The sequence below is a fragment of the Manacus candei genome, unplaced genomic scaffold (assembly GCF_025592945.1).
Source record: "Manacus candei isolate 608988 ecotype Guabito, Panama unplaced genomic scaffold, ASM2559294v1 h1tg000025l, whole genome shotgun sequence".
Taxonomy (NCBI): Eukaryota; Metazoa; Chordata; class Aves; order Passeriformes; family Pipridae; genus Manacus; species Manacus candei.
In genome coordinates, this window is record NW_026138073.1 from 11,335,750 (window position 1) to 11,359,193 (window position 23,444).

The 23,444-nt window shown below is 54.3% G+C and overlaps 1 protein-coding gene across 1 annotated transcript in view; it reads right to left on the minus strand.

Annotated features, from left to right (window-relative positions):
• The window catches only part of PLXNA1 (plexin A1), a 119,586-nt gene extending 113,081 nt beyond the window's left edge, over positions 1-6,505 (minus strand). Inside the window, exon 1 of the mRNA XM_051788910.1 lies at positions 6,354-6,505. The gene's annotated coding sequence lies outside the window, so the exon portion shown is untranslated. The remainder of the gene's footprint in view (positions 1-6,353) is intronic.
• Positions 6,506-23,444: the final 16,939 nt, after the last annotated feature.

Sequence of the window (23,444 nt, forward strand, 5' to 3'; positions counted from 1 at the left end):
AACCATGGAGAAGCAGATGGGGGTGGAGGGAGTGTGACACTGGGGAATAGATTTAAATGTTTTACAAAGGCCTCGGCAGCTATAAGCTCGGGCTCATGCCCCATCTCTGACACTGCTCTGCTAGAGGGCAGACAGACCCACCCAGCCCAAAACTCAAATCCCAGGGCCGACTCCTGGCTCCCTCCAGCTCCCAGAGCCCGACAGCAAGCCCTCAGGCTGGCCAAAATGACAAGACAGGACTTAACACTATCCAGTCAAGCCTTCCGAGGGCCACAGGTCTGGACGTGGACCAGCGGGGAACACGATTCTGCGAAACATCCTGCCCACCAGCCAAGGCTCCAAGATTATTTTTAAACTCCTCCTAAAATATTTTTGGGTTTTCCTCTTCCCCTGTTGAAACTAACAGTCTGCACAGGAAGAGCGAAGCAGCCGCCCGTACACAAAGCCGGGCCGCATGCACAAAGCAAACAATTTACTGCCATTATAATTACCTGCGATGTTATCGGCAGCTCTGACGGGGTCGGCATTCACAGAAGGAAATGTGGTTTTCCACATCGTGCCATCCGAAACGTGTGTGACCATCCTTCCTCCCGCCCTGCCCAAAGGATCAGCCGCCAGAAGCACCCAGTTGTGCCTACACAGTGTTAAAGTGGGGGAACAGCCCTTGGATGTGGGTCTACATCACGCAGGAAATTTCATCCCCTAACACAGGAATCTGCCTCTCCTGTTGCCAGGAATTTACTTCTGCGGGAGAGCCTGAGTATTTTGACATGCAAGGAGTTGTTTAACTAAGCACGTAAAGCAAAGGGACTCGCAGGGCTCCTACAATGACATCAAGACTTGCCTGGATGGGTGTAGATCCTCAAAGGATCGGGCCCCAGACACACCTGACACTACTCCAGAGGGGTTTGGAGCATCCCAGCTTCCCAATAATTGTGGGAAACTAGCCCTGCTCCTAACCCCTCACATGCTGGACCGTAGCTCTGCTCCTCCAAAATCCCAAGAAAACACAAATCGCTCAACATCTATCAGTTCAAAACACCTGTGCAATTAGCAAGAACTTTTTTTTCTCCCTCCAGTATAATTATGTATGTTTTAACGCAATTACCACCCCTATATTTTGTACATTAAACAGTAGGCAATCCAAGGAAGAGAGAGGTTTCTATTTTTCTTGGCTTCGCCTTTCTGAAAATAATAGTATGTCACAAAATAACTCCGGAAGAAGGGCTTATCTTTACCCAAAAAAGAGGGAGAGCAGAAGGAAAGTGGGAAGGGGGAAGGAGAAATCTCTCAAAGGGAAAGTGGGGATTGCAGTGGCCCTCCACGCTCCCCTCACCCTCTGGTCCCTACACATACCTACACCTGGAAATTGTCACGGATACCACAGACAGGACTCGGAAACAGCCTCAGCCTCTGTCCTCCACCGCGACAGAAAGGAAAACTGGATCAAGCAAATGGTCGTGGTTACTCAAGCCGGGGTCATTAGCCGGATTAAAGCTCCCGAGCTCCGGCCAGCAGCACGGAGAGCAAAGTGCAGCTAAACTGCCCAAATTGGATTACCAGCGCTCCCGGGTCTCTGTGCCAAGTTGGACAGCAGATTGCGGGACGTTCGAGATGGGCAGGTGGGCACTGAGCCCCGGGACTGATCCACAGGCTGCCAGTAAGGAGGAGGAGAAATGAGGAGGAGATAGTCCCCACAGAGCAGATCACCCAGACCCATGCAGCCTGACCCTGGCACCCCTGGCATGTTGTCACCCCGGGCACTTTCTCCAGCAAAATCCCTCACAATCTCAGCTCAAGGAGCAAAGAGGATATTGCACCCTGGTTCACACCAGGCCCTGAGTTGACCCCAGCAATAAAAAAATCTCCTTTGTGGTTCAGGCAGCTCACAAGGGTCTCAGCCCCCACACACAGACCAGCACAGAATAGCCCACAGGGCAGAGTTAAATTTGTCCCCCATCACACCAAGACATCCCACACTGAGGGGATAGAGAAGTCACCCAAAATAGTCCACCTTGCACCACACAAGGCAACTTCAGAGGAGAAAGGAGCAAAAGTGTTTGTGGAATGTGAGCCTGGCAATCTGGATATGGAGTTTTTCTCCAGACTCAAACCTCTCAGCATACCAGCAACAAAAAGGTGTGCCAAGCCTTAGCTAAAGGGAAAATAAACTTTGAAATGTTTTTCATTCAGGTTTTTAAATGGTGGCTTCCCCCTGGAGCAAGGGCTGGAGGCAGCCACAGATGCGGAATGCTCAGGGAAGCAAGGCAAACAAGGACACCTTCCCATGCCCAGCCACACTCTGATGAACCCGTGGGAAGATGTGTATTTTGGCTACACCACATGCCGAGTGCAGGGGAGAAGAGCCAGGACTGCCCATGCCTGGCACTGAAACCATCAAAACTTATTGGTTGGAGTTTTTTTTCCTCCATGATGGACAAGATGTTTGCTCAAACTTGACTTCCAAGTGTAGCCGGAGGACCATGTTGGGGTACCTACACAGCTCCCATGCTGCATCCTGGGCAGGAATAAGAGAGGCATGACTGAGGCTGTGGGTCAGAGACAATGTCAGAACATACATGTTCTCACAAAGTACCATATATTTGTAGTGGGATGTTCCCCATAGCAATGACCAGGGCTCCAGACAGAGAAGCAGCTGGTTGTCTCCAGTCTAATGCCAAACCAGCCACCTCAGCACTGGATGGTGGCAAACACTCCTCATTTTGCACAGAGCCACAGCACTCTGCACCTTGCTGGGAAAAAGGGCTCTGATACCTACTCAGGAGAGGTAAGGGGTTGTGGTCCATGCTGAATCAAGCTCCACATCAGCCACGATTCCCTGCCCTTGGGCCTTCCTCCACACACATGGCACACCGCCAAGCCACTCATCACTCAAACACTGGCCAGAAGTCCCCTGCCCACTGGTTTCTTCCATATAGCACACAACTACATAAGGACACAACCTGGAAGAGACATTGATGGACCACAGCACCAAACCAATGTCCCAACACATACATCCCATCAGCTTAGATCGATGCAAAATCCAAGCTTGCAGGCAGTGAAGATGGCATATGGGAATCGGGGTGACCCATGCCCACCCTCCCGCTATTGCACACAGGGATGGCAGCACCTCTGCTATCCAGGCCCTTCCAAGGTTCCTCTTCCTTCTATGGAGGTGCCAAAAGCCATGACTGACTCCTTCTTGGCAAACACAAACGACTAAAGCACTGGAAACACCCTGCACAGAAAGGCGGTCTCACAACAAAGCCCCGTGGGACTCAGCAGAAGCCCGATGCTGCAGGCAAGGCTCCCCCCGGTCTGCAGGCAGGCGGCAGTGCCAGCACGGCAGCACCAGGCATTCCTGCTCCGAAATGCCCAGCTCACGGCTGAGCCCGGCTCTCGACAGCAGTTAGTGCTACAGCCAGGAGCAAGGCTGGCAGCAACAAAGGCCCTGACCCCCACTCAGCCTAGAAAATAAAACACGGACAAGTTCCCTTCTTTAAATCCGATCCTAGGGCCGGATCCTTCCCTTTGTTCAGCAGATGTCAAACGCAGCGTACCCACCGAAATAAACGGCCCGGTGTGACACACCGGGGAGCAGGGCAGGGGCCAGCCCCGGCTGCTGCCGCCATGGAGAAGGGGAGGCAGCCCTGCCAGAACGCAGCAGCGCCGCTTTATTACCCTCTTCCATTTCGGCTGCGCAGAGCTCGGGTGAAACAGAGCTCGCCGGGAGCCGCCGACATGGCCCTCGGCCCCGTCTCCAACGGAGTTCAGAGGAGTTTGTTTCTCTCTCGCAGGGCACTGCCTAGCTCGAGAAGAGGGTTTTGTGTCACGGAGCACAAGGGCTCTGCTCCGCAGCTCCGTGCACAGCCTCAGCATGCACGAAGGCGGATGCCTCTGCTCTGCTCCAAATCCGATGCTTCTATTAAAAAAAAAAAAAAAAAAACAAGCCAAGAGGGGAAAACTCTAACCGATGCCGCTATCACCGTGCTAACAAAAGCAACGTCGCTAAAACTTTAATCTTCAGGGGTAGCAGCTGCAGAAAGCCCAGCCACGCAAGAGAGCAGGAGCCAGCCAGCCCCCGGCGCTGCGTCCCCGCAGACCCTCGGGAGCTGCGAGCGCATCCAGGCTTGCCGCTCTCGGAGGAACGGCATCGGCAGCCAAAGCCGCGGGCGGATGGGAAGCACCAAATCACACACATGATCGGGTATTTTGAATCCAAACTTCCTTACCAGCCTTCCTTACGGCCCCGTGTCGCCACACCGCTGCCGGCACCGGCATCCACTGGCACAAGCAGATCGCACGGCAGTGAGCGGGTAGAAAAAAAAACCTTCCCTCCTTGCAGCCACTTAAGAAATTATCCATGCATCCTCCCAGAGGCTTCTGCCCCACTGCTTTTCCTTGGCTTCTCCACCTTTCCGCCCTGTTCGGTCACCAGTGTCTTGAGAGAGAGACATCGAGTCACTCATTTTACCCACTGAGTATATACAAAAGACCCTGGGATTGTTCAGGAAGCAATTAGCCGCTGTTCAGAGGAAAATGGTGTTTTCAAATGGATAACCTTTGATGTAGTCAATAGCCTCAGCTCCTCTTTTTTTTTTTTCCTTTTTTTTCTTCTTGCAGCCGCACACAAAAGAAATGAAAAAATGAAAAATGAAAAGAAGAAATCCAGCAAAAGGCTGGTAATTCCCCCCGACACAGCTCTCGCTCAGCAAAAAGGGATTTTCTCGCAACTTGAAGGAAAAGCAGCTTCGGGAGGCAGCTCATCTGCCCAACTTTTCTCCCCTCCGTGTCCCGAAGCACACGAGAAGGATTATGAATATTCATCCCCCCGTTAGCAGGTTCTGCTTTTGTTTTGTCCTCCCCAAGCAGGAGGCAGGAGGGAGCTAACAAGTGAGGTTAATGCCTGTCTTTTCTCTCCCATCCGTCTCCTCTTTAACCAGTGACCTTCATGTTAAGCCCTGTTTACACACCAGCCCCCCTTCCCTGGCTCCCCCCACCCCGGCGCTCGGCCAGGGGCAGAAGGAAGAATTTTCCCGCAAGGAAGATAAGGGAGGAGAAGGGATTGCGGGATTTCGGGATTTATTTCAGCATGCCACAGAAATTTTGCAAATCCCTCCCCGATCGTACGCCGGAGCTGGCGTGCGTGTTCGCTGGGCATAAATGGGAAAGGGCTAAGGGACACCGAGCGCGCAGCCGGCTTTATTCGCCACCTTCCACGTTCATCCCGGCGGCGGGAGGCGCGCACCGGCGCGCAGCCCCGCACACAGGTACCGCAGCCTCCCACGCCTCGCTCGGAGGTGCCCAGCGCTGCGCTGCCAAACTACAGCGCGATCACAATAGTAACAATCATAACGAGGGTGACGGCGGCCATCCCACCCCATTCCATCATATCCCATCCCAGCTCGCAGGGCACCCCCGGCATCCCTTCCGCTAGTGGCCAGGGAACGGGGAGCGCGGAGGGAACGGCGGCGCTACGGGCTCCGGGGCGAGTTCAGCCCGGATGCCGCTCACCGCGCCCCGCCGGGATGCGGGGATGAGAAGCAGCGAGAATGCGTGAATGGATGTGGGGCAGCACAATGCGGGAAGGGCAGCGGCGATGAATGTGGGGCAGCGCGATGCGGAGATGGCAGCGCGGACACGGGGCTGCGCGGACACAAGGATGAGAGCGGGGATGTGGGGCAGCACGATGCGGGTTGCAGGGCAGGGAAGATGCGGAATCCGAGGCGGCGAGTCCGGGGAAGGCTGAGCCCCGTTCACGTCCCCAGCAGTGCCGGACCCGGGCGGGCAGCGGGGCGGCGGGGCCGGGGCAGCGAGCCCCGCCGGGAGCCGGGCCGGGCGGGCTGCAGCGGGCAGGGAGGTGGCCGAGCCCCGCAGCTACACTGGGCAGGGAGGGACCCCCGGGACCCCGCGGTACCGCCCCAGCCCCACCAGCTCCGAGCACGGAGGGGGCCCCCACCCCGTCCAGCCCGCACCTGCCCGGTCCCGGGCGCCCCGCCGCGGGACCCACGCGGGGCGTGGGGCGGGTAAAGAAAGAGACTCGGTCCCGGCGGGGTTTTTGTCCCCCGGCGGGAGGCGGCTCCCGGGGCCGCGGGGCGCAATGCGGGCTGGCCCCGGGAGGCAGCAGCGCGGCCCTGCCCGGCCCAGCCCAGCTCTGCCCGGCCCGGCCGCCGCGGCCCCTCCGCGCCCCCCGACGGGGCCGCCGTGCCCTGCCCGGGCCAGCGATGGCGAGATAAAGCCAAAATTTTTTGGGGGTGGCAATAAAAGCCAAATCTGCGTTATTTTTTCAGCAAACCCACCGATCGGACACAATCGCGCGCCGCGCCCGAAAGTTGCAACCCCGGTTTACTCACGGCTCCGGTCCCCGCTCGCCTCCGCCGTGCCAGCCATAATTGCATTCCACACCGAGCCGCCCGCCGGGCCGCCGCCGCCTTCTCCTCCGCCGCCGCCTCCTCCTTCTCCTCCGTCCCCTCCTCCTCCTCCTCCTCCTCCTCCGCGCCCGCCTCCCCTCCCCACCGCCACCTCCGCCGCCGCCGCCCGGGGCTCCGCGCCCGCCTCGCTCGCGCCGCCGCCGCCGCCGCTGCCCCGCATGAATGGGACGGGGCGCGGGGCCCCGACGGAACGCCGCCCGCCGCGCGCGCCCCCGCCGCCGCCGCGCGCGCGCGCACGCCCCGCACCGGCGGCGCGAGGGAAAGGGAGGGGAGGGGAGGAGGAGGCGGGGGCGCGCCCGCGAGCGCGCGCCGCCTCCAGGGGGCGCCCGAGGTGGGGAAGGAAGGGAGGGAGGGGGGAGAGGGGGGAGGAACGGGGAGAGGGAGGGAGAGAGGGAGGGAGGGAGGGGCCGGCCCGCCCTCCGCCCGCGTTAAAAGGGCGATGCCGCGCGGGGCCGGGGCCAAAAGCGGTGATGGTGCTGTGAGGACTGCAAAGAGCGGGGCCCGGACCCACCTGAGAGTCCCCGCCGGCCGCCCCCCTGTAACCCACGGCGGGACTGCGTTCCCCAGGGGTGTCCGTTCAGCATCGTCCCGCTGGCACCGTACACCTTCTGCTTAAAAATTTAATTTCAATGTATTATTTTTTATGTTTTAAAATATAAATATATACTTATAATATATATACACTGCAATATAATACTATATTATATATAAATATATAATAAATATATTATTTATTATTTTATATTTTATGTGTTTACTTTTCAAAGTATTGATTTTTTAAATATTATTTTTAAAATATTATTTTTAATAAAAATAATTTTTAAAACATTCAAAAATATTAATTGGGGGTCTGAAGGGGTTGTTTGTCTTTTTTTAAGCACACTCGGTGCCATCCACTTTTGTCACCTTCATTCCCTCACCCTTACACTCTCCCCTAACTTTTCCCTCTCACTGTGCCAGCCCTTGTGTCCCTTCATGGGCACAGCTGTGTCCCCCTGGAGCCCTGCCTGCCCCCAGCAAGGGGTCCTGCATGTTTGGGTAGGTCCAACCAAAATGCTCCATCATCTCTCCGTGGGGAAGGGACTTTTGTAAAGGCCACCAGGAATAAATACAGCGTTTGTCATTTGGATAGCCAGTGATTTTGGGAGTGACCTTTGGGATGGAAATGGCAGGGAATGGCTCTATTCTGACCTGCCCCTTAGGAAATAGAGCTGCAGATGGTTATGTTTTACTGGGGCCCACCGTGTGCTGCAGCATGGGGAAAATCAGCGAAAGGGGCTTGTTCACCCAGGTTTTCAAGGGTGTGACCAGCCAGATCTTTATCACCACCAGTTCTCAACACTGGGATGCTTTGCCCCTTGGGCAGGGACACAGTGTGGGAGTTTGGGAGTTGCCCTGTCCATGACAGAAGGTGTGTGGTTACCTTGTGCAGTCACACACGCAGATCTCCTCCCTCGCCATCCCAGCAGGTGTGCATGTCTCCATGTGGGCTGAGCTACAAACATGTAGCAGCTCCTTGACCCTCTGACAAGAAGAACTATAGAAATGGGAAGCAGGATCACCACAGGGTACTTTGGGAGAGGACATGGAAGGGAAAAAAGGAGGCACCTAGTGAATCTCAAACACCAGAAGAGAAGAAACTGGGCCCTTGGAGGCTCCACCGAGGGTAGAAAGATTGAGGAAAAAAGGGTAATTTGGCTGAGTTCAACACTAGAGATGCACTTCTCTTCCAGCCCTCAGCACCTCAATGCTCACACGTTGCTCAGAGCCCACCTGAGAGCAAAGATGATGTCCCTGCAATTCAGACAACAGGGTTTTTTCCTCATTTATCCCCCCATCCTGCCCTCACCAGCATCCATCTCCAGGAGGCAGGGGGAGCTGGGAACAGGCGCATTCCCCCAGGGCACGGCATCGGTGCCTGCCATTCTCCCATCTCTTATTTGTGCACAGACACACATGGGGCCCAGACTTAAAAGCTTTTGAGACAGAGAAGACATCGTCAAGCTCTGCCGGCAGAGAAGTGGCTGGGATTTGGATCGCTTCCCCCAGACTGAAAGAAACACTTCTCCTTTTTTTTTTTTCTTCTTCCTCCAAGAGACTAAATTTAGTAAATTCCTTTCACATTAAAAACTTGTCAGGTATTCACATCCAAAGAGGCTCCTGCTCCTGTCTCTCAGGGGAGTTACCGAGACAGCGAAACCTCTTAAACGAATAAAGAAGAAAGGAGAGATATTCAGGAAATCTCCCACCACTGCTTTTAAATTTGCTCTCTCCCAGAGCTGGTGCATGGGCACCTTGGTCCCACGGCTGCCATCTCCTGCCACAAAGGCAAGAGAAGAGGAATGAATTCTCCCTCCCCAGAGCAGGACTCAGCGATGCAGCAGTGTCGACCTCCAGGCCAGTGCTACCATTCCCGTGTGCCCCTGGGATGGGAAACTGTGGCGATTTATTTTCGCTGAAAAATGGATTCTTACCCACAGCATCCATCCAGTGACAAGGGGAACCAAGGTGCTGGAGCCACGAAAAGAATGAGCATCTGGCTGAGGGTGCATCCTGAGCCACCAATGAGGGCCCAGCCCTGACAGAAGGGAAAAAACCAAAACAGCAAGAAAATCCAAGAACTCCCATGCCAGAGCCCAGCACAGTGTTAGGAGGGACATGGCAGGGTAGATCCCAGGATTGTACTGTGTGGGAAGCAGCCTGACTCACAGTGACCAACAGAGCTCACGTGGCCGGTCCGATGGCTCATCCGACACCATGCCCGGCGGGCACTGGGACACGCTTGTCACTCACATGGCTTCCCCCGTGTCTGGGCAACTCACCCCTGCAGAGAGACCCTCGTTATCTCAGGAAACTTGGCCTTTTATCCTGCCTCCCACGGGGCTTCAATTGCTCTGTTCATCCCCAACCTCCCCGTGCATCCTCACCCCCCTTCCCCGACAGACCCCGAGGGCTGACAGCCTCGACAGCCTCGCCGTGCCCTGAGGACAGCAGCTTGAGTGGCACCTCAAAGGCACTACAGAGCTCCCCGCTCTGCAGGGTGCTGGGAGGGGGGGCTGGAGGCAGGAGATGGCTCCAGTGGCAGCTGCACCCAAAGCCCAGCCATGAGGGGCGAGGGGTTCACCTGGCTCCTTCTCATTACACTGAACGCTGACTCAGCACTTCTTGCCCACAACTTTGACTAAAATCACATTGAGAGACAATCTGTTCTTGATATGTCTGGGGCACTTTCCCTAAATCACCAAAGAGACTGAGGGGCATTTTGTTCTCTAAAAGTAGCCTGAAAACTACTTTGTCAAAAAGAGAAACTGACTGGGAGAGGATTGGGTTGCTGGAGAGAGCCCAGAGAGATAGGGAGGCTCTTCTGCTCTGTTTGCTGGGTTAACCCAGTCTGAGTGGTGAAGGATCAAAAATAATCAGATAAATTCACAGTTTTTTATAACTGTTTGCAATTTTTGACTGCTGAAAATTTCTGCTAAAAGGCAGAGTTCTGCATGGTGCACCCAGGTTCTCAAGCACAACACCTCCCTTGGTTATCGCCCACAGGCCATTGCAAAATGAACCCCCCAGAGCCTGCAACCCTGGTTTAAACCCCCTGCACTGAACAGCAACACACAGGGATGAGAAAAACCCAGTGGCCTCAGCCCAGAAGTTTTTAGGCTGTGAAATCTGGCTGGCCCAGAGAACAGTCTGGAACCCAAATGTGGGCTTTGGGGACCTTCACACCCAAATTCTGCACTCCAAACTCTGCCCAGCCAGTCTCAGGGATCCATCCCAAAGGGCATGGGCACCAGCAGGGTATCAGCTCTGCACAGATGGCAGTAATGGGTTTTTTTCCCTCCTCAGGTTCTCACAGACATCTTTGCTAATCCAGCCCTGGGAGCAGAAATTCTGGGCAGCTGGGCTGGGGAGCAGCACTGGGTCCAACCAGAGGGTTTGTCAAAGTTTTCCAGGAGGCATCAACAGCTCTTTAAGCTTCTTGACAGCCAATATAACAAACTGTGTCTGCAGAGCTCTGGGGATACAGGGTGGAATTAAAATGGGTAATGAATAGAGCCATTTCAGGGGATCACAGCTGCAGAAGTGTGAAGGGCAGTGGGCAAAAGGTGCTGGAGAGACACACAGGGAAGAGATGCAGGGTGGCACAGGAGCTGTCAGCAGGGCAGCAGCATTCCTCCTTTCCTAGCTCTGGCCAGGAAGGAAGGCACTTTGTTGCCTGCTAGTGCAGCTTTTATCCTGTGCCTGCTGCCACAGGCACCCTCCAGACCACTGGGGTCCACAAAAGGGCAAGCAACCTCTTCCTCCACCCCACCATACTCATGTTCCTTGAAATGAGAAATTTTCTATCAGAGGCCTTGATGGGCAGGCAGCACCACTATGTATTTCAGCAAGAAGAGAATCTTCTTGAAGGGGATCAGGAGAAAGAGAGGTCTGGGAGTATCCTCATTTCCCCAGCCTGTCACACTGGCAGTGATGCACACTTTGATTTGGGAAGAGGTTTGGTGGGATGGGTGCTGGAGGCTGTGGTTGTGGGAGATGCTCTGGGGGACCCTGCCAGGTCTGTAATGGGAGGCCAGTCTGGGCAGCAGTGCCAGCACCTGGGACCCAGGACACGCAGCTGCAATGAGGGAGGATGGACACCCAGTGGGATGACCCTCTCTGCTCTTCTCCAAGCTGATCCCCAGCTCCCAAAAGACTTGCCTGACCGATGACTGTGTATCCACCAGCCGACAAATCATGCACGCACCAGTCCTTCCCCGGCGGGCAGGGAGGTCCTGCAGAGATCCCCTCTGGCCATACCTGCTCCGGCTGAGCTCCTTCCCAGCTCCTTCATCCCTCAGCTCTGTGACTCACAATGGTGCTTAATTAGCAGGATGCCTGATGCAGACACCTGTCAACTCCTCGGAGACAACCAGCATTTCACGTTAGCTGCCCCGGGGCTGTTCGGCAGGAACAGCTCGCTCTCCGTATTGATATTCCTTCATCTCAGCCTATTTTCCAAGCCGTCAAGCTGCCATCTCTACCCTCCCAGGATGCTGGGGAAAGCAGCCTCATGTCCGTCAGCTCCTGGACTCTGATCCTACCTTTGCAGCCACTCAGGAGTGCTGGAACCACTTTGTGCTTCTCCCAGCAGCCCAGTGTCCCTGCACAGAGTTCATCAAGCACAGACTTTGAGTCAGGGCAATTTTGAAGACAGGAAAAAAGTCACCGCCTGACTCTCTAGGTCCACAAAGTCTCCAAGATGCAGCCCTCCATCACTGTGGATGTGGCATCACCACCCCAGCCATGGTGTGGGGACACCCATCCCATCAGGAACCACGGCAATAGCCAGTGGAAGAGACATGACTGCTTTGATTTATTGCAGCTGGCAGAAGGGCACAATGCCATCCCAGCAGGTTTAGGGCCAGAGGCATTTTGTGATGCAGCGCTGAGTCCTGCACCCAGCAGCGCTGGGTCCCTACTTGGGTGTGCTGAGGTTCATGGCCAGTCTTGCAGAGACAGTAAAAGGCAGGACAGATTGACCAAACAGTTCTAACGGAGGTATAAAGAGATTTCCTGTTAATTGCAAAAGGTGTTAACTCTGAAACCTAATGGTTGAGGACTAAATAAGAACCTGAGGTCAGTGGTCACCACCACAGCCAGCCTGTCACCAGATGGAACCAGGCAGAGCATCCCTTCTGGGGAAACTTTGTGTCCTTCAGAGCACTCCTCCACACCCCCTCTGCTGTAGGCCCCTGTCCTTCTGCTTATTCACAGCTGCCCGATACCCTCCCTCGCCAGGACCAGCTGAGGACCACTGTCATGGAGCAGACTCATCTCTTGCCTCGCTATTAGGATGACATGTGTCACTGTCCACTTCCCAAAGGCTTTCTGGTCCTCCACTTGTGCCAGAAGCAGAGATGCTGTGCTCATCATGTATAAGGGCAAGGGGGGACTGCAGTGGTCTTCCATAGGGAGAAGACATAAAATGGCACAATTAAGATTGGGTGAGGCATCAGCCAGACTAAACTCCAGGCCACAGTTGCCCCTACTTCTTGGTGCCAGGCTCCATCCCCAGGATGGGTGTTCTCCCCATGACTCAAGCCAGTGGAAAGATTAACACCAAATCCTTTGGCGGCTCAGAAATTCATCTCCATCACATGGAACGAGTGGGTGGCCACGAGACACCAAGGAGTCCCTTCCCTTTCTCCAGTACCCATGTAAAATTAAAATGGACAAGGAAGAAGCTGCTGTAAATAATGCATTCATGGTGCACTACACGGTTTCGGGAGCACATATTCATTGTCTAGTCTTATTTAAAGAAACCCAGCCCTGCCTGAGTCATTAAAAATGTATCCTGGTTTCAGCTTCATCCCATATACACTCACCACTGTGAAGCAGGTGGCTCGGTGGCTGTTTTCATGCCTTCCCTCTCTCAGCTGGTCCTGGGCAGCCCCACGCTGTTATGAGTGAGGCCTTCAGGTCATATGAAAAATTCACGCGCTTGGCATCAGGGGTTTTCCATCCCCGTGCTCCCTGCTCCTCCCCCACACCTGGGCCCAAAGACCCTCTCTCTGCCACTGCCTCCCAGACCCCAGCAGCATCCTCTGAGCTAATAAAGGACTCTAACGAGAACTGCTAAGTCCCAGTCTGGCCACAACATCAATCCCACTGCTTTTCCACCCCACTGCCTTCTCCTCACCTCCCTTTGGCCAGTCTTCATTTTCCACCACATGTTCCCCTTGCTTGCACCCTGCATCTCCTCTCACCCACAGCCCAACTTGCTGGTGGGGTTCACCAGCTCTTGGTTGGGTGCTAACAGTTTGTGGGAGCCAAGCCCACAGTGAGGCACTTTCCCGCACAGCATCCTCCTGCCTTGCTGGAGATGACACTGAGGAGTCAGCCCATTAACCATCCACAGGTTGCAGCGCCATGTTTGCTTTTCGTTTTCATTCCAGGGATGCAGTACCCAAAGTTGGCATCTTGCATAGCTCCAGGTAGGGACCAGAAGGAATTTAATTTACCCTTGGTTCTCTGGAAAAGGCGGCTGGGGGTGAGGAGGAGAGGCTAGACCCAAAGCTGGGAGTAAGAAGAAGGTGAAGTTTCCCAATGTCTGGCTGATAATCACCACGTGCCATTCAACAACCAGGTGGCCACAAGTCCAAACACCTCATTAATGGGTCAGCGCTTCAAATACCTCAGCCTTTGCTGGGCCACAACTAAAGCATCTGGACCCACTCTTACAAGGACAGAGGGGCACCCCAGAGTGCTCCCACCCAACCAAAGGCAAAGCCACAAACCATGCTCAGCCCATCTCTGCCTGTCAGAGGGAGCTCGTGGGTGACCACAAGCACATGTGTGACCACCAGAAAGCCTGGGGCAGAGGCATTATCCACAGCTTATAACATCCATCCCTGTTTGCTGCTCACTGCCTCCTCCTGTCTGGGAAGCACTGGAGGCAAACCCCAGGGTGGGATAAGCTGGCAGCATCACTCAGACACGTGGACACCCACCCGCATGCACACACAGCCTGTGCCTGCCCTGGCACCCTCCTGGATCCTTTGCATCCCTCCCTGTGGAGCAGCTCCTCCAGAGGCACTGCAGGAAAACCTGGGAGATAACATGCCTGCGACATTAGCAATTAAGGAACATTAATTATAATAATAATAATTATCACAAAATAGCATTTTTATGGCACAATATTATGCTGAAAGATTTACAACATACTGAATCATGAAGTTCGCAATTAAAGTTATTTTAAGTTTCTAATTTCGCTTTAATTCTATTCCAATAAAAGATAGGATAAATATACCTTAAGAAAATCTGCAGAAACCATTACTTAAGGCAATTTCCCTATATAGGGATGTTATATTGCAGCACAGAGATCCCTTGAGGAGCATCACAAACCTCGGTGAGGAAGAAATGTCTGACCCTGAGAAATACCAAGCTCCACAAGCCTTGCCCCAGGGCAGCAGGGCACTGCAGCTCGAAGGCACCAGTGCCCTCTTGGCTTGAGCTTCCCAGCCACAAGCTCTCCTGAAGTGGCTCTGTACATCATGGTGTTTCATCGAGACAGGAGGAACTGGAGAGCCTGGAACTCACCAGGCAGCCACAGGAAGAGCTGAGCTGGGTTTATTCCTCACACTGCCAGAGGAGTCCTGGCATCACCACTACGTGCGTAACGCTGGTGGGATGGAGCGAGGATGTTTCACTCCAGCTCTGACTTCAGTCTGTACACCTGTAACAGTCTGTAGGAGAGAGGGGGGCAAATAAAGGACCCAAATCCCAGTCTTCCATGGGAAAATTATTATTGACTATTGTGGTTTTACAGAATCGAAACCCGACCTGCAATTGTTTTGATGAAAGTTCATCACTACAGTAAGAAAAGGAAAGAAAAAAAGGAAGAGGGAAATTCTTTAGACATAGTCAAAGCTCTATGTCTTGGAAGAGATGTCACCATTGTGAAAGGATTTTTGAGTTCCATTTTGTGAATAAACCCCATAACATCAACAAAGCCAAAATCAGAATACAAAGCCTGATGCTTACCACAGCAGCTGATTCTGACTGCCCCATATCCTGCAGCACAGGAATTTTGTATCACCCCAGTACCCGAGATACATTTTGGAATCTCAAGTTCTCCAAACTCCACTTTGCTGGACCGTCACTGTAACGCTGCTGGGCTGGTGCTGGTTCAGCCATCCCAGCCTTGATGCCCCACTGCATTAGGAGACCTGGAGCCACCGTCCGCTGGGCCGAGCCCCCTTCGCCTGAGAGCTGCGCCCTACTCTCACTGCCAACACCAAATGGCACAAGAGGGGGAAGGGGAAAAGGATCAGCTGTTGGTCTTGGGAAGCCATTTACCTCCAACACCATACCCATGTACCAGGTAGCCCTGCCTGTGCCCCAGAAAAAGCCACCATGGGGTGCAAGCAGCTGAAGGTCCATCACACCTACCCCTCAAGAGCCAGAATGGACTAGCCAGCACATTGCCGTCCCATGGTGGCCACACCCATTTGATTGCCAGAGGATGTGCCACATCCTTTTGCCCACAGTGCCACCCCCACTTGCTGCCTTTAAGGAGCCCCCTCCACCCGTGATCTAACGCTGGGACAACTCATCACACCAATGGAGCAGCCACAGGGCAGGCTGGAGGACCCTCCACCCCCTTAGCTGTGCCCCTGCCCAAAGCAGTCAGCACAATTGACTGCCTCTGAGCTCAGCCTGAGCCCCACTCCCGCGGGAGCTCCCCTGGGACTTAACTTCTTCATAATTAATTTAAGTGCCTCCGTGCGTCGCGCTGCCCACCAGCGCTTCCCGAGCACAGATTACTCACCTCGCTGCGGACACAGGGAACATTACAAGCGAGTCCGGAAGACAAGAGGTCTTGGCTCCCTGACAGCCCATAACTGATGGCTGGTTTGGGAGGCAGCTGAAGCAATGCCAGTTCTCAGAAAAGCAGCAGGTCTGCCAGCGGGTGATCCCGGCACCCACGCTCCCAGATGGCTGGGAGGGAGACGGGAACTCCCCAAAAGCTGAGCAGGGATGGTGGGGTGTGCATTTGAGGGAAGGGTGAAGGCTTTAACAAGAAGAGGTGCCTATATTGCCAGCAAAGTCTTTAATTGATTCTGGGAGAGTGATTTCTAAATTATATCCTGATGTGTACACTGCAATCAATAAATGCATTAAAGAAAGGAGCCTGGGTTGAGCTGCTCCACACCATCCCCAGAGCCTGTTCCCAGCTCAGTGCCCTGCAGAGGAATCCCTGTGAGCAGTAGGGCTGGGAGCTGCAGCAGCTGGGGATGAGCCCCATGGAGCATCCCTCTCCAAGCAGGTTCCCCTCACCTGGGAAGGATGCAGGCATCCTGAAATACTGACTTCTTCAAGGATTGGTCCCACAGTTTGGCATCAGAGACAGCAATAAGCCTCCCTGTGCCACAGTGGAATGGTGCTTCCACTGCAGCCTTGAGCAGCTCCTCTTACCCTGCCGCTCCCCATCTCCTGGGTACTTCTAACAAACTGATTTGATCTGGAAAACCAAGAGTGAGGCAGAGTGGTCCTTTGCATAAGGATGTGCCAGAAATCCCAAAGAGCTTGGCTGCCTGCCTATTCTAGGATGACAGATTTAGGAAGGGGTTTACCATCTTTAGGAAAGGTTTAGTGATTTGGAGAATCTGCCTGGAAGTTCCTGCTCTCCTTGCACACTCCCCTGGCACATCCCTGCTGCCCAAAGAGAGAGCTAGGAGCTAGGAAAACAAAGGCTAATACAAACACTTCAGCCTATTTATTAAAAAAGTTTACAAAATGATGAGTGAAAGACAGCTAATGATGCATCATATGGTTCATGCCAAGGAAAACGCTCTAAATTGAAGTCCTCAAATATGAAAAGAATCAACATTTAATAAGACAGCTAATGTATGTTATTTAAATGTCACTTCATTATTAAAAGTGTATATTTTTTGAGGTTTAATAACCATGTAATTGAGGCATCTTTTCTATAGTTAAACCTTGGCAAATATGTTTTTCATAATTAGCCAGTATTTATTTAACATGTAATAACCATCCCATTAAATTTAATGACTTCAATTAATAGGTACAAAGGGGCCTTTTTTAATGTCAATACGTATTCCTAAAGACAGTTCCCGACGTGGGGCCACAAGGAAGCTCAGTTACCTGGGGGGTGACTGAGGAGGGCAGGTGTCTGAGCCAATCCACAGGGCTCTGCTGGTGCCCCATTGCAGGAATGGGGATCCCTGGAGTAGCCAGAGCTTGGGGGTCACAAAGAGGGTGATGCCAGCAGGTATCCCATGGGGACCCCAGCCCATCCTTGGGCTCTTCCTCACCCCTCCAGCCCTGCTGCCAGGTATGAGGAGTGAGGCCACAGGGCAAATTCTATTGGGGCAGTGAGACAGCAGAGGCTCAGCCCAATGTGGCCACAGCTGAGCCTTGTAGCCCACATTAGAGAACAGCCTAGGGTAAATTAACTCCTTTAACAAACTATCCAGTACGGAGTTATTAACTGGCTCCTAATAAACTCCAGCACAACACTGTGCCTGCTGCAATCCTACCAGGCTCTGGGCTATGGAACTCCACTTTACTAGCAAGAAAACCCCCATCCTGCAGGTGTGCACCACCTCCAGTGTCCCAGCACCTCCCTGGCCCCAGGCAGGGGCTTGGCTGTGACCTCCCAAGACACCTGCACACAGGGGAGCTCTCCATTCTGACTCAACCCTGGCAGGACCCCCACATGCCTCTTCCCCATCTTTCAGGCCCCTGCTTTCCCCATGAACCTCAACCCATATGCTGAGGGACTAGAATTTGTCTGATGGCAGAAGCACCTGAGGAACTGAGCAGCAAAGAGCACACATTTCCACATGTAGCAAACAGCGAAGCACATTCAGGAACACAGAGCCAACCACTCAGAAAGCAAATCACTGCTTGTGGGAAGCAGCACACTAGAAACACGTCACCTTTCTGCTCTGGCAAAGGTGCTGGAGCACAGAGTCATGGCAGCAAGTCCTAGGCAGGTAAGATGCTCCCCCGGGGACCCCAAAATGCCAATGGCCAAGGCCAGCAGCCAGCACGGCCCCCTGGCTTGCAGCAGTGGGAACCCTAATGCTCCACAGTGCCACATGGTCACCCACCCTTCCCTGAGACCTCCTCATGTAGGGGTGTGATGCTGGCTGCAGGCACCAGGTCAGGTCACATCCTCTGGAGATGTAAATTGCTGAAATGATGCTGGAAGTGCTCACCACAGCCAGGGGACCATGGGGAGGCTGTTGGAAGTTCTGTCCCACTTTTCCAATTGTTGTGAGGAAGAACAAGGTTTAAGAGACACTAAATCCCTAAAGACAAAGAATGATAGGTTGAGTTATACCTCTGTCTGGGCTGGCCTCTGTTCAGGATGACTTGGTTCACCCTAGAACAGAGATCCAACCGTAGCAGAGCCCACATTCCCAAAAATACCCAGCACATGAGACTTTTCTTGCAACCCCACCTTCTCCCTGCCCCTTTCAACCTTTTCCATTCAGACATGACAGAGGCTGCAGGGCAGCCACCATCTCACTGTCTCAGTGTCCCTGGCACCTCCTCCTTCAGCTAAAACCCTCTGAGACCACTTTGCAGGGAATGGCCAAAATGCACCAAGGCTTGAGCAGATTGGGGAAGCATATGTCTCCCTGCATTTCCCAGGGCACGGAGCGAGGTGCCAGCAGTGCTGCCAGCCTCTGCTGGGCAACACACCGGCTGCCTGCACTCGCCTGCCCCATGTGTGGTGAAGTAGTAAGATTTAACAATGATCAGTGAATCCCAATTAATTGTGGTATCGGTATTTAAGGGATCCTATTGTGACAAGGCTGCCATGAGCTGGCTGCAGCCATCTGCTCCCCTGGCCCGGGGACCCTGATGTCTGTGGGGATGGATTGGTGATTTCTAGCACTGGGACTGCGCAGGAGGACTCCCATCCTGCTGCCCTCCTACCTGCAGCTCAGCTAGGGTAGCCTGGCTAGGATGGGGAGCAGAGTCGGTGGGGTTATTTAGTACCTCAAAACAGGCACAGGTTCCCGGTGGCAATGCTGCCAACCTGCGAACAGCTGCCTGCACCGATGTGGCCATAAATTACCCACGGAGCCATCGGGGACCCGCACCGAAGGGCAGGCGGCAGCGCCGTGCAGCCCCGCACGGGAGCCCAGCACAGGCAATTAATCCTCGTTAGCAGCCTGACGGGGAGATGGGCTTGCTGGGCATGCGGCACGGGGCGGCTGCTCCTGCAGAGAGGCTCTCTCCTGCGTTTGTACCCCTCCTTCCCCAGTGCCCTCCACTCTGCGCCACTCCTCCTTTGCCTATCCCTCCCCTGCTCCCTCTCCTTCATCTCCTTTGTTATCCTTGTTTCCTTCTGCCTCTCTCCACCCTTTCTTCCCACCTGTCCTGCCAGCATTGCACTCCAAAGGTGCTCTGTGGTGCTGCTCCCATTCCCAAAGCAAGGGTGAGGCTGGTCCCTGCCTGCCCCGCTCAGCTCCCAGCAGGTGACTGAGAGCCCCAAGAATGAGCTGCTGGGACTTGGGCATTTCATGACCGACCTCCTGGCTTTACAGAGAATAAGATAGAACCCCAGATGTGCCAAACCACAAGGCCATCCCCAGAGCCCAAACCCATACTACTACACTCAAGCCCTCAGGGACACGAGGCTTGCTGGGCACAGGCAGAGCACAGCCCAGCCAGGACAGCCCAGCAATGCTGAGTAGGGACGTGTCATCCCCAGTGTGACATCCCTGAAGCGAGCAAATGCTGCTTCTCACACAGCAGATGGCAAATCCTACAGCAGGGAGGGGAAGAGGGGTGCCCATTAGCACCCCCAGCTATCGCCTTAACTCTGCATCTCCCTTTTCAGGGCTGGGAGCCAGCACCAGGCTCCCAGGCTCTCCCCTCCACCACCATCTTCTCCCTAGTTCTAGACATCCCCATAGACACCCTCCAGGACCAGGGACCAATCTCTGACTCCTGCCCCCAGCCCTCTGCACTCAGGTCCATCAGTCACTGCTCCAGGAGGAAACACAGAGCTGCAGCCAAAAAGGACCCTTATTTTAAAGAAAATAATAATTCTAGAATAAATAAATAAATAACAAGCCCAAGCACAAGTCTGCTTTTAAATTCAAATGTGCAATATGGCCCAGAGCCTCAGAGCCAGAAGGAAACTACAGATTTGGGCAAGGAAACAGGGAATATTTCACTTCAGCTCAGTCCAAGCCGTCATGATTTACCCAGCAGTGAGGGAGGTGGGAGAGCCACTCCCTGGGGGCTCTGCAGCTCCAGCAGTCACCGCCCTGCCCACCACTCCCAGGCTGCTGCCCCTGGACCTAAGTTTCTCCAGACTCTCATGTCCCATATCAGCTGCCCATCACATCCCACCAGCTCCACTTCAGGGCCACAGCTGTGCCAGGGTGAAGGGGCTCTCCCTGGGGCTCCTGTTGGATCCTCCAGCACCCATGGGCACGACAGTCCTGTCCTGCTGGGACCCAGGACCTTCTAGCCCCAGCAGGGCACCAAGCAGGATCCAAAACCCAGCCCTGCACAGGGGGTCTCTGGGGTGACCATCCAGCTCGGGCTGAGCACTTGCACGGGGCAGCAATGCCATGATCTCATCCCTCTACACCTACCTGAAAGGAGGGCATAGCCAGGTGGGGGTCAGTCTCTTCTCCCAAGCAACAAGTGACAGGACAAGAGGAAATGGCCTTAAGTTGCATCAAGGGAGGTTTAGATTGAATATTAGGGAAAATATCTTCACTGAAAGGGCTGTCAAGCATTGGAACAGGCTGCCCAGGGAAGTGACGGAGTTGTCATCCCTGGATCTGTTCAAAAACCACATAAATGTGCATAGCAACATAGTTCACTGGTGGGCTTGGCAGTGGGGAGTTAAACAGTTGTACTCGATGATCTTATAGGTCTTTTCCAGCCTTAATGATTCTATGACCGTGGCCCTGTCCTGCCGCTGTTGGGAGGGTCACAGCCCCACCCTGTCCCGGGGCAAGGGACATTCTCCTGAACACTTGGGCATCACCCAGCCAGTGGCGGGGGCTGCTTCCTGCCCCTCGGCACACTCGATTAATGCTCAGGATCGCGGAGCCATAACCAGGATTCTTGTCCGCAGTGAGTCACAAGTGCCACGAGTTCGGACCTGCCTCAGCCCAGGTCCCGCAGCCGGCACAGCCGGGCTGTTACCTGTCCCGCACGGGGGCTCGGCCGGGACCCTCACGGAGATGCCCCTCGGTCAGCGCAGATCCGCGCCCCAAGCATCCCCGGGAGATCCCGGCCGAGCCGAGCGGAGCCGAGCCGAGCGGAGCGGCGGCAGCGCGGACCGACAGTGCCACCTGCTGCTGCTGCCGCTGCCGGGAGGGACGGACGGACGGAGGGACGGAGGGAGGGATGGACGGACCGCGGCCCACGATGCGGGCCCGGCCCCATGGGCAGGCACTGGGCGCTCCGCACCCTCGGCAGCGCGGGACGATGGGGTCCGGCGCGGGATGCCCCGTGCGACGGAGGTGACAGGAGGTGACAGCGAGCCCGGAGTGGGGGCGAAAGTCAGCATAAATCCCTAGACCTGTTTTCCCACCGTCAGCAGGTATTTGAACCCCAGCACCACACTCCAGCATCCTGCACCTACACCAAGTGCGAGAACAAGGCAGGAAGGGGCACGAGGGGAGGCTGTGTGGGGAAGCTGCAGGACCCTGTGTCCAAAGCCCAGACACTTCACTGAAGATCCATTACCCAGACAGACATGAGCCACACACCTTCCCACAGCCACAACCCGAAAACAATTCTTTGTGTTCCACACAGGGAGGCTGAAGGCAGCTGCACCCACTCCTGTTGGGATCAGGAATGCTGGTGGAATTGGGGAGCGGAGCTCTCCTGAAAACAGCAGGTACCAAGTCAGCACAAGCCACCTTCCCCTAAAACCACGGGGACAACACGATAGGGCATCACCCCTATGCAAAAAAGCAAAGAGGAGGTGAAGAGTCAGCTCCTGAAGGGTGTGAAGGCACAAGGGAGGTGTCAGGCACAGCATGTTGCCATGTCACCCCTTTTCCATGCACAGATTACAGGGCATTGTGGCCCTGACGCAGCGATCCAGCTGCAAAATGCTGTGACATCCCCACACCCCCGTGGCACACACACATTGTCCACAAGCACGGAGAGCAAGGTGGGGACTGACCACAGGGTGCGGGGAAATCTGCTTCACAAATTACCATTAGTACCAAATGTCCCTTCTTATCAAGACTGGACGGGTATTCAATTTTCTCTTCAAGCGCCTGCCTTCTGAAATGGTAATAGAATTTCAAATCTAGGGGAAAAGGGAGGGGGAAAACTGAATATGCAAGGATTAACGATGAGAGAGAGAGACAAAGGAAGAAATTATACCAAAAAAATATAGTCAGAGCTTTTGCAGGAATTAATTAAATACAAATATAAAGAGAAAATTAAGTCTCATGCTTAGGAGGGGGGAGAAAAGCGATATTTTCTGAGTTTAATTAACCTTTTTTTGCCAAGAACAATGAAGAGGAAGGCGTAAGGGAGGGAAAGGAGAGCAAAGACTCCTAATTGTTTTGCCTTGCAGGAGATAATTATGGGAGCTGGCCAGGTCAAGGTCTGCCCACGCGGGTTTGGGGTGCATGGGTCCGGCTCACGCATGTGCTGGGATTGTGTGCACATAATAGCTCATTTATTGGCTCTAATTGGGAGGTAGAGTGGGAGGAGCAAAGGCAGAGCTGGGGAGAGCCATGGTTCCCCAGATACCAGGGGGCTCGAGGAGGGGATGTCCCCTCCTGGTAGGACCATGGGGAGGGGAAGAACACTGAGCATCAGTGGGAGTTGGCTGGCAGGTCTGTGAGATGACCTCCATGCCCACTCTCCCAAATATCTTGTTTGCAGGTTTAGTATCTGTGGTGTTTAAAGGCATCAGTCACAGGGCAACAGCTTAGGGATTGAATGGCATTTTGGAGCAGCTGGATGCAAAATTAATGTTTTCTGTCACCACTGGCCCCTCCTGGGGAACGTGGGGGAGCCAGTGGTAGCAGGATAAAAAGTGACATGACAAGGAAAGGAAAAGTGATGCTGATGCTAACAGGAGTGCCTGCCTGCCAGGTCTGTGCCCTGGTGCCTCTCTGATTTGCTGCCCAAGTGGGAGCTGCTTGGTCACAGCCCAGACTCCAAAAGAGGGGAAGGGACCTGGAAAAGCCAGACCTGGAGAGCAGGAGCTCTGGCAGCTTTTAGCAGCAGGTCAACATTGTGCCCAGCTGTAAGGAGCAGCATTGCCTTTGGGCTACAGGAAGTGTCAGACACCCAGGCTCACACCTACAAGCCCCACAATAACATTTATGGCAACTCACATGACACCAGTGACCGGGAGTGATGGAAATGGGTCAGTCAATGCCCCACGGGCCACTCGAGCAAGGAGCGATGAACAGCACCATCCTCCTCCTGTGGGTCCCAGTGCTGGGGTTGCTTGCTGGGAACTGCTCCTAAAGGCAAGCAAGGACCTTC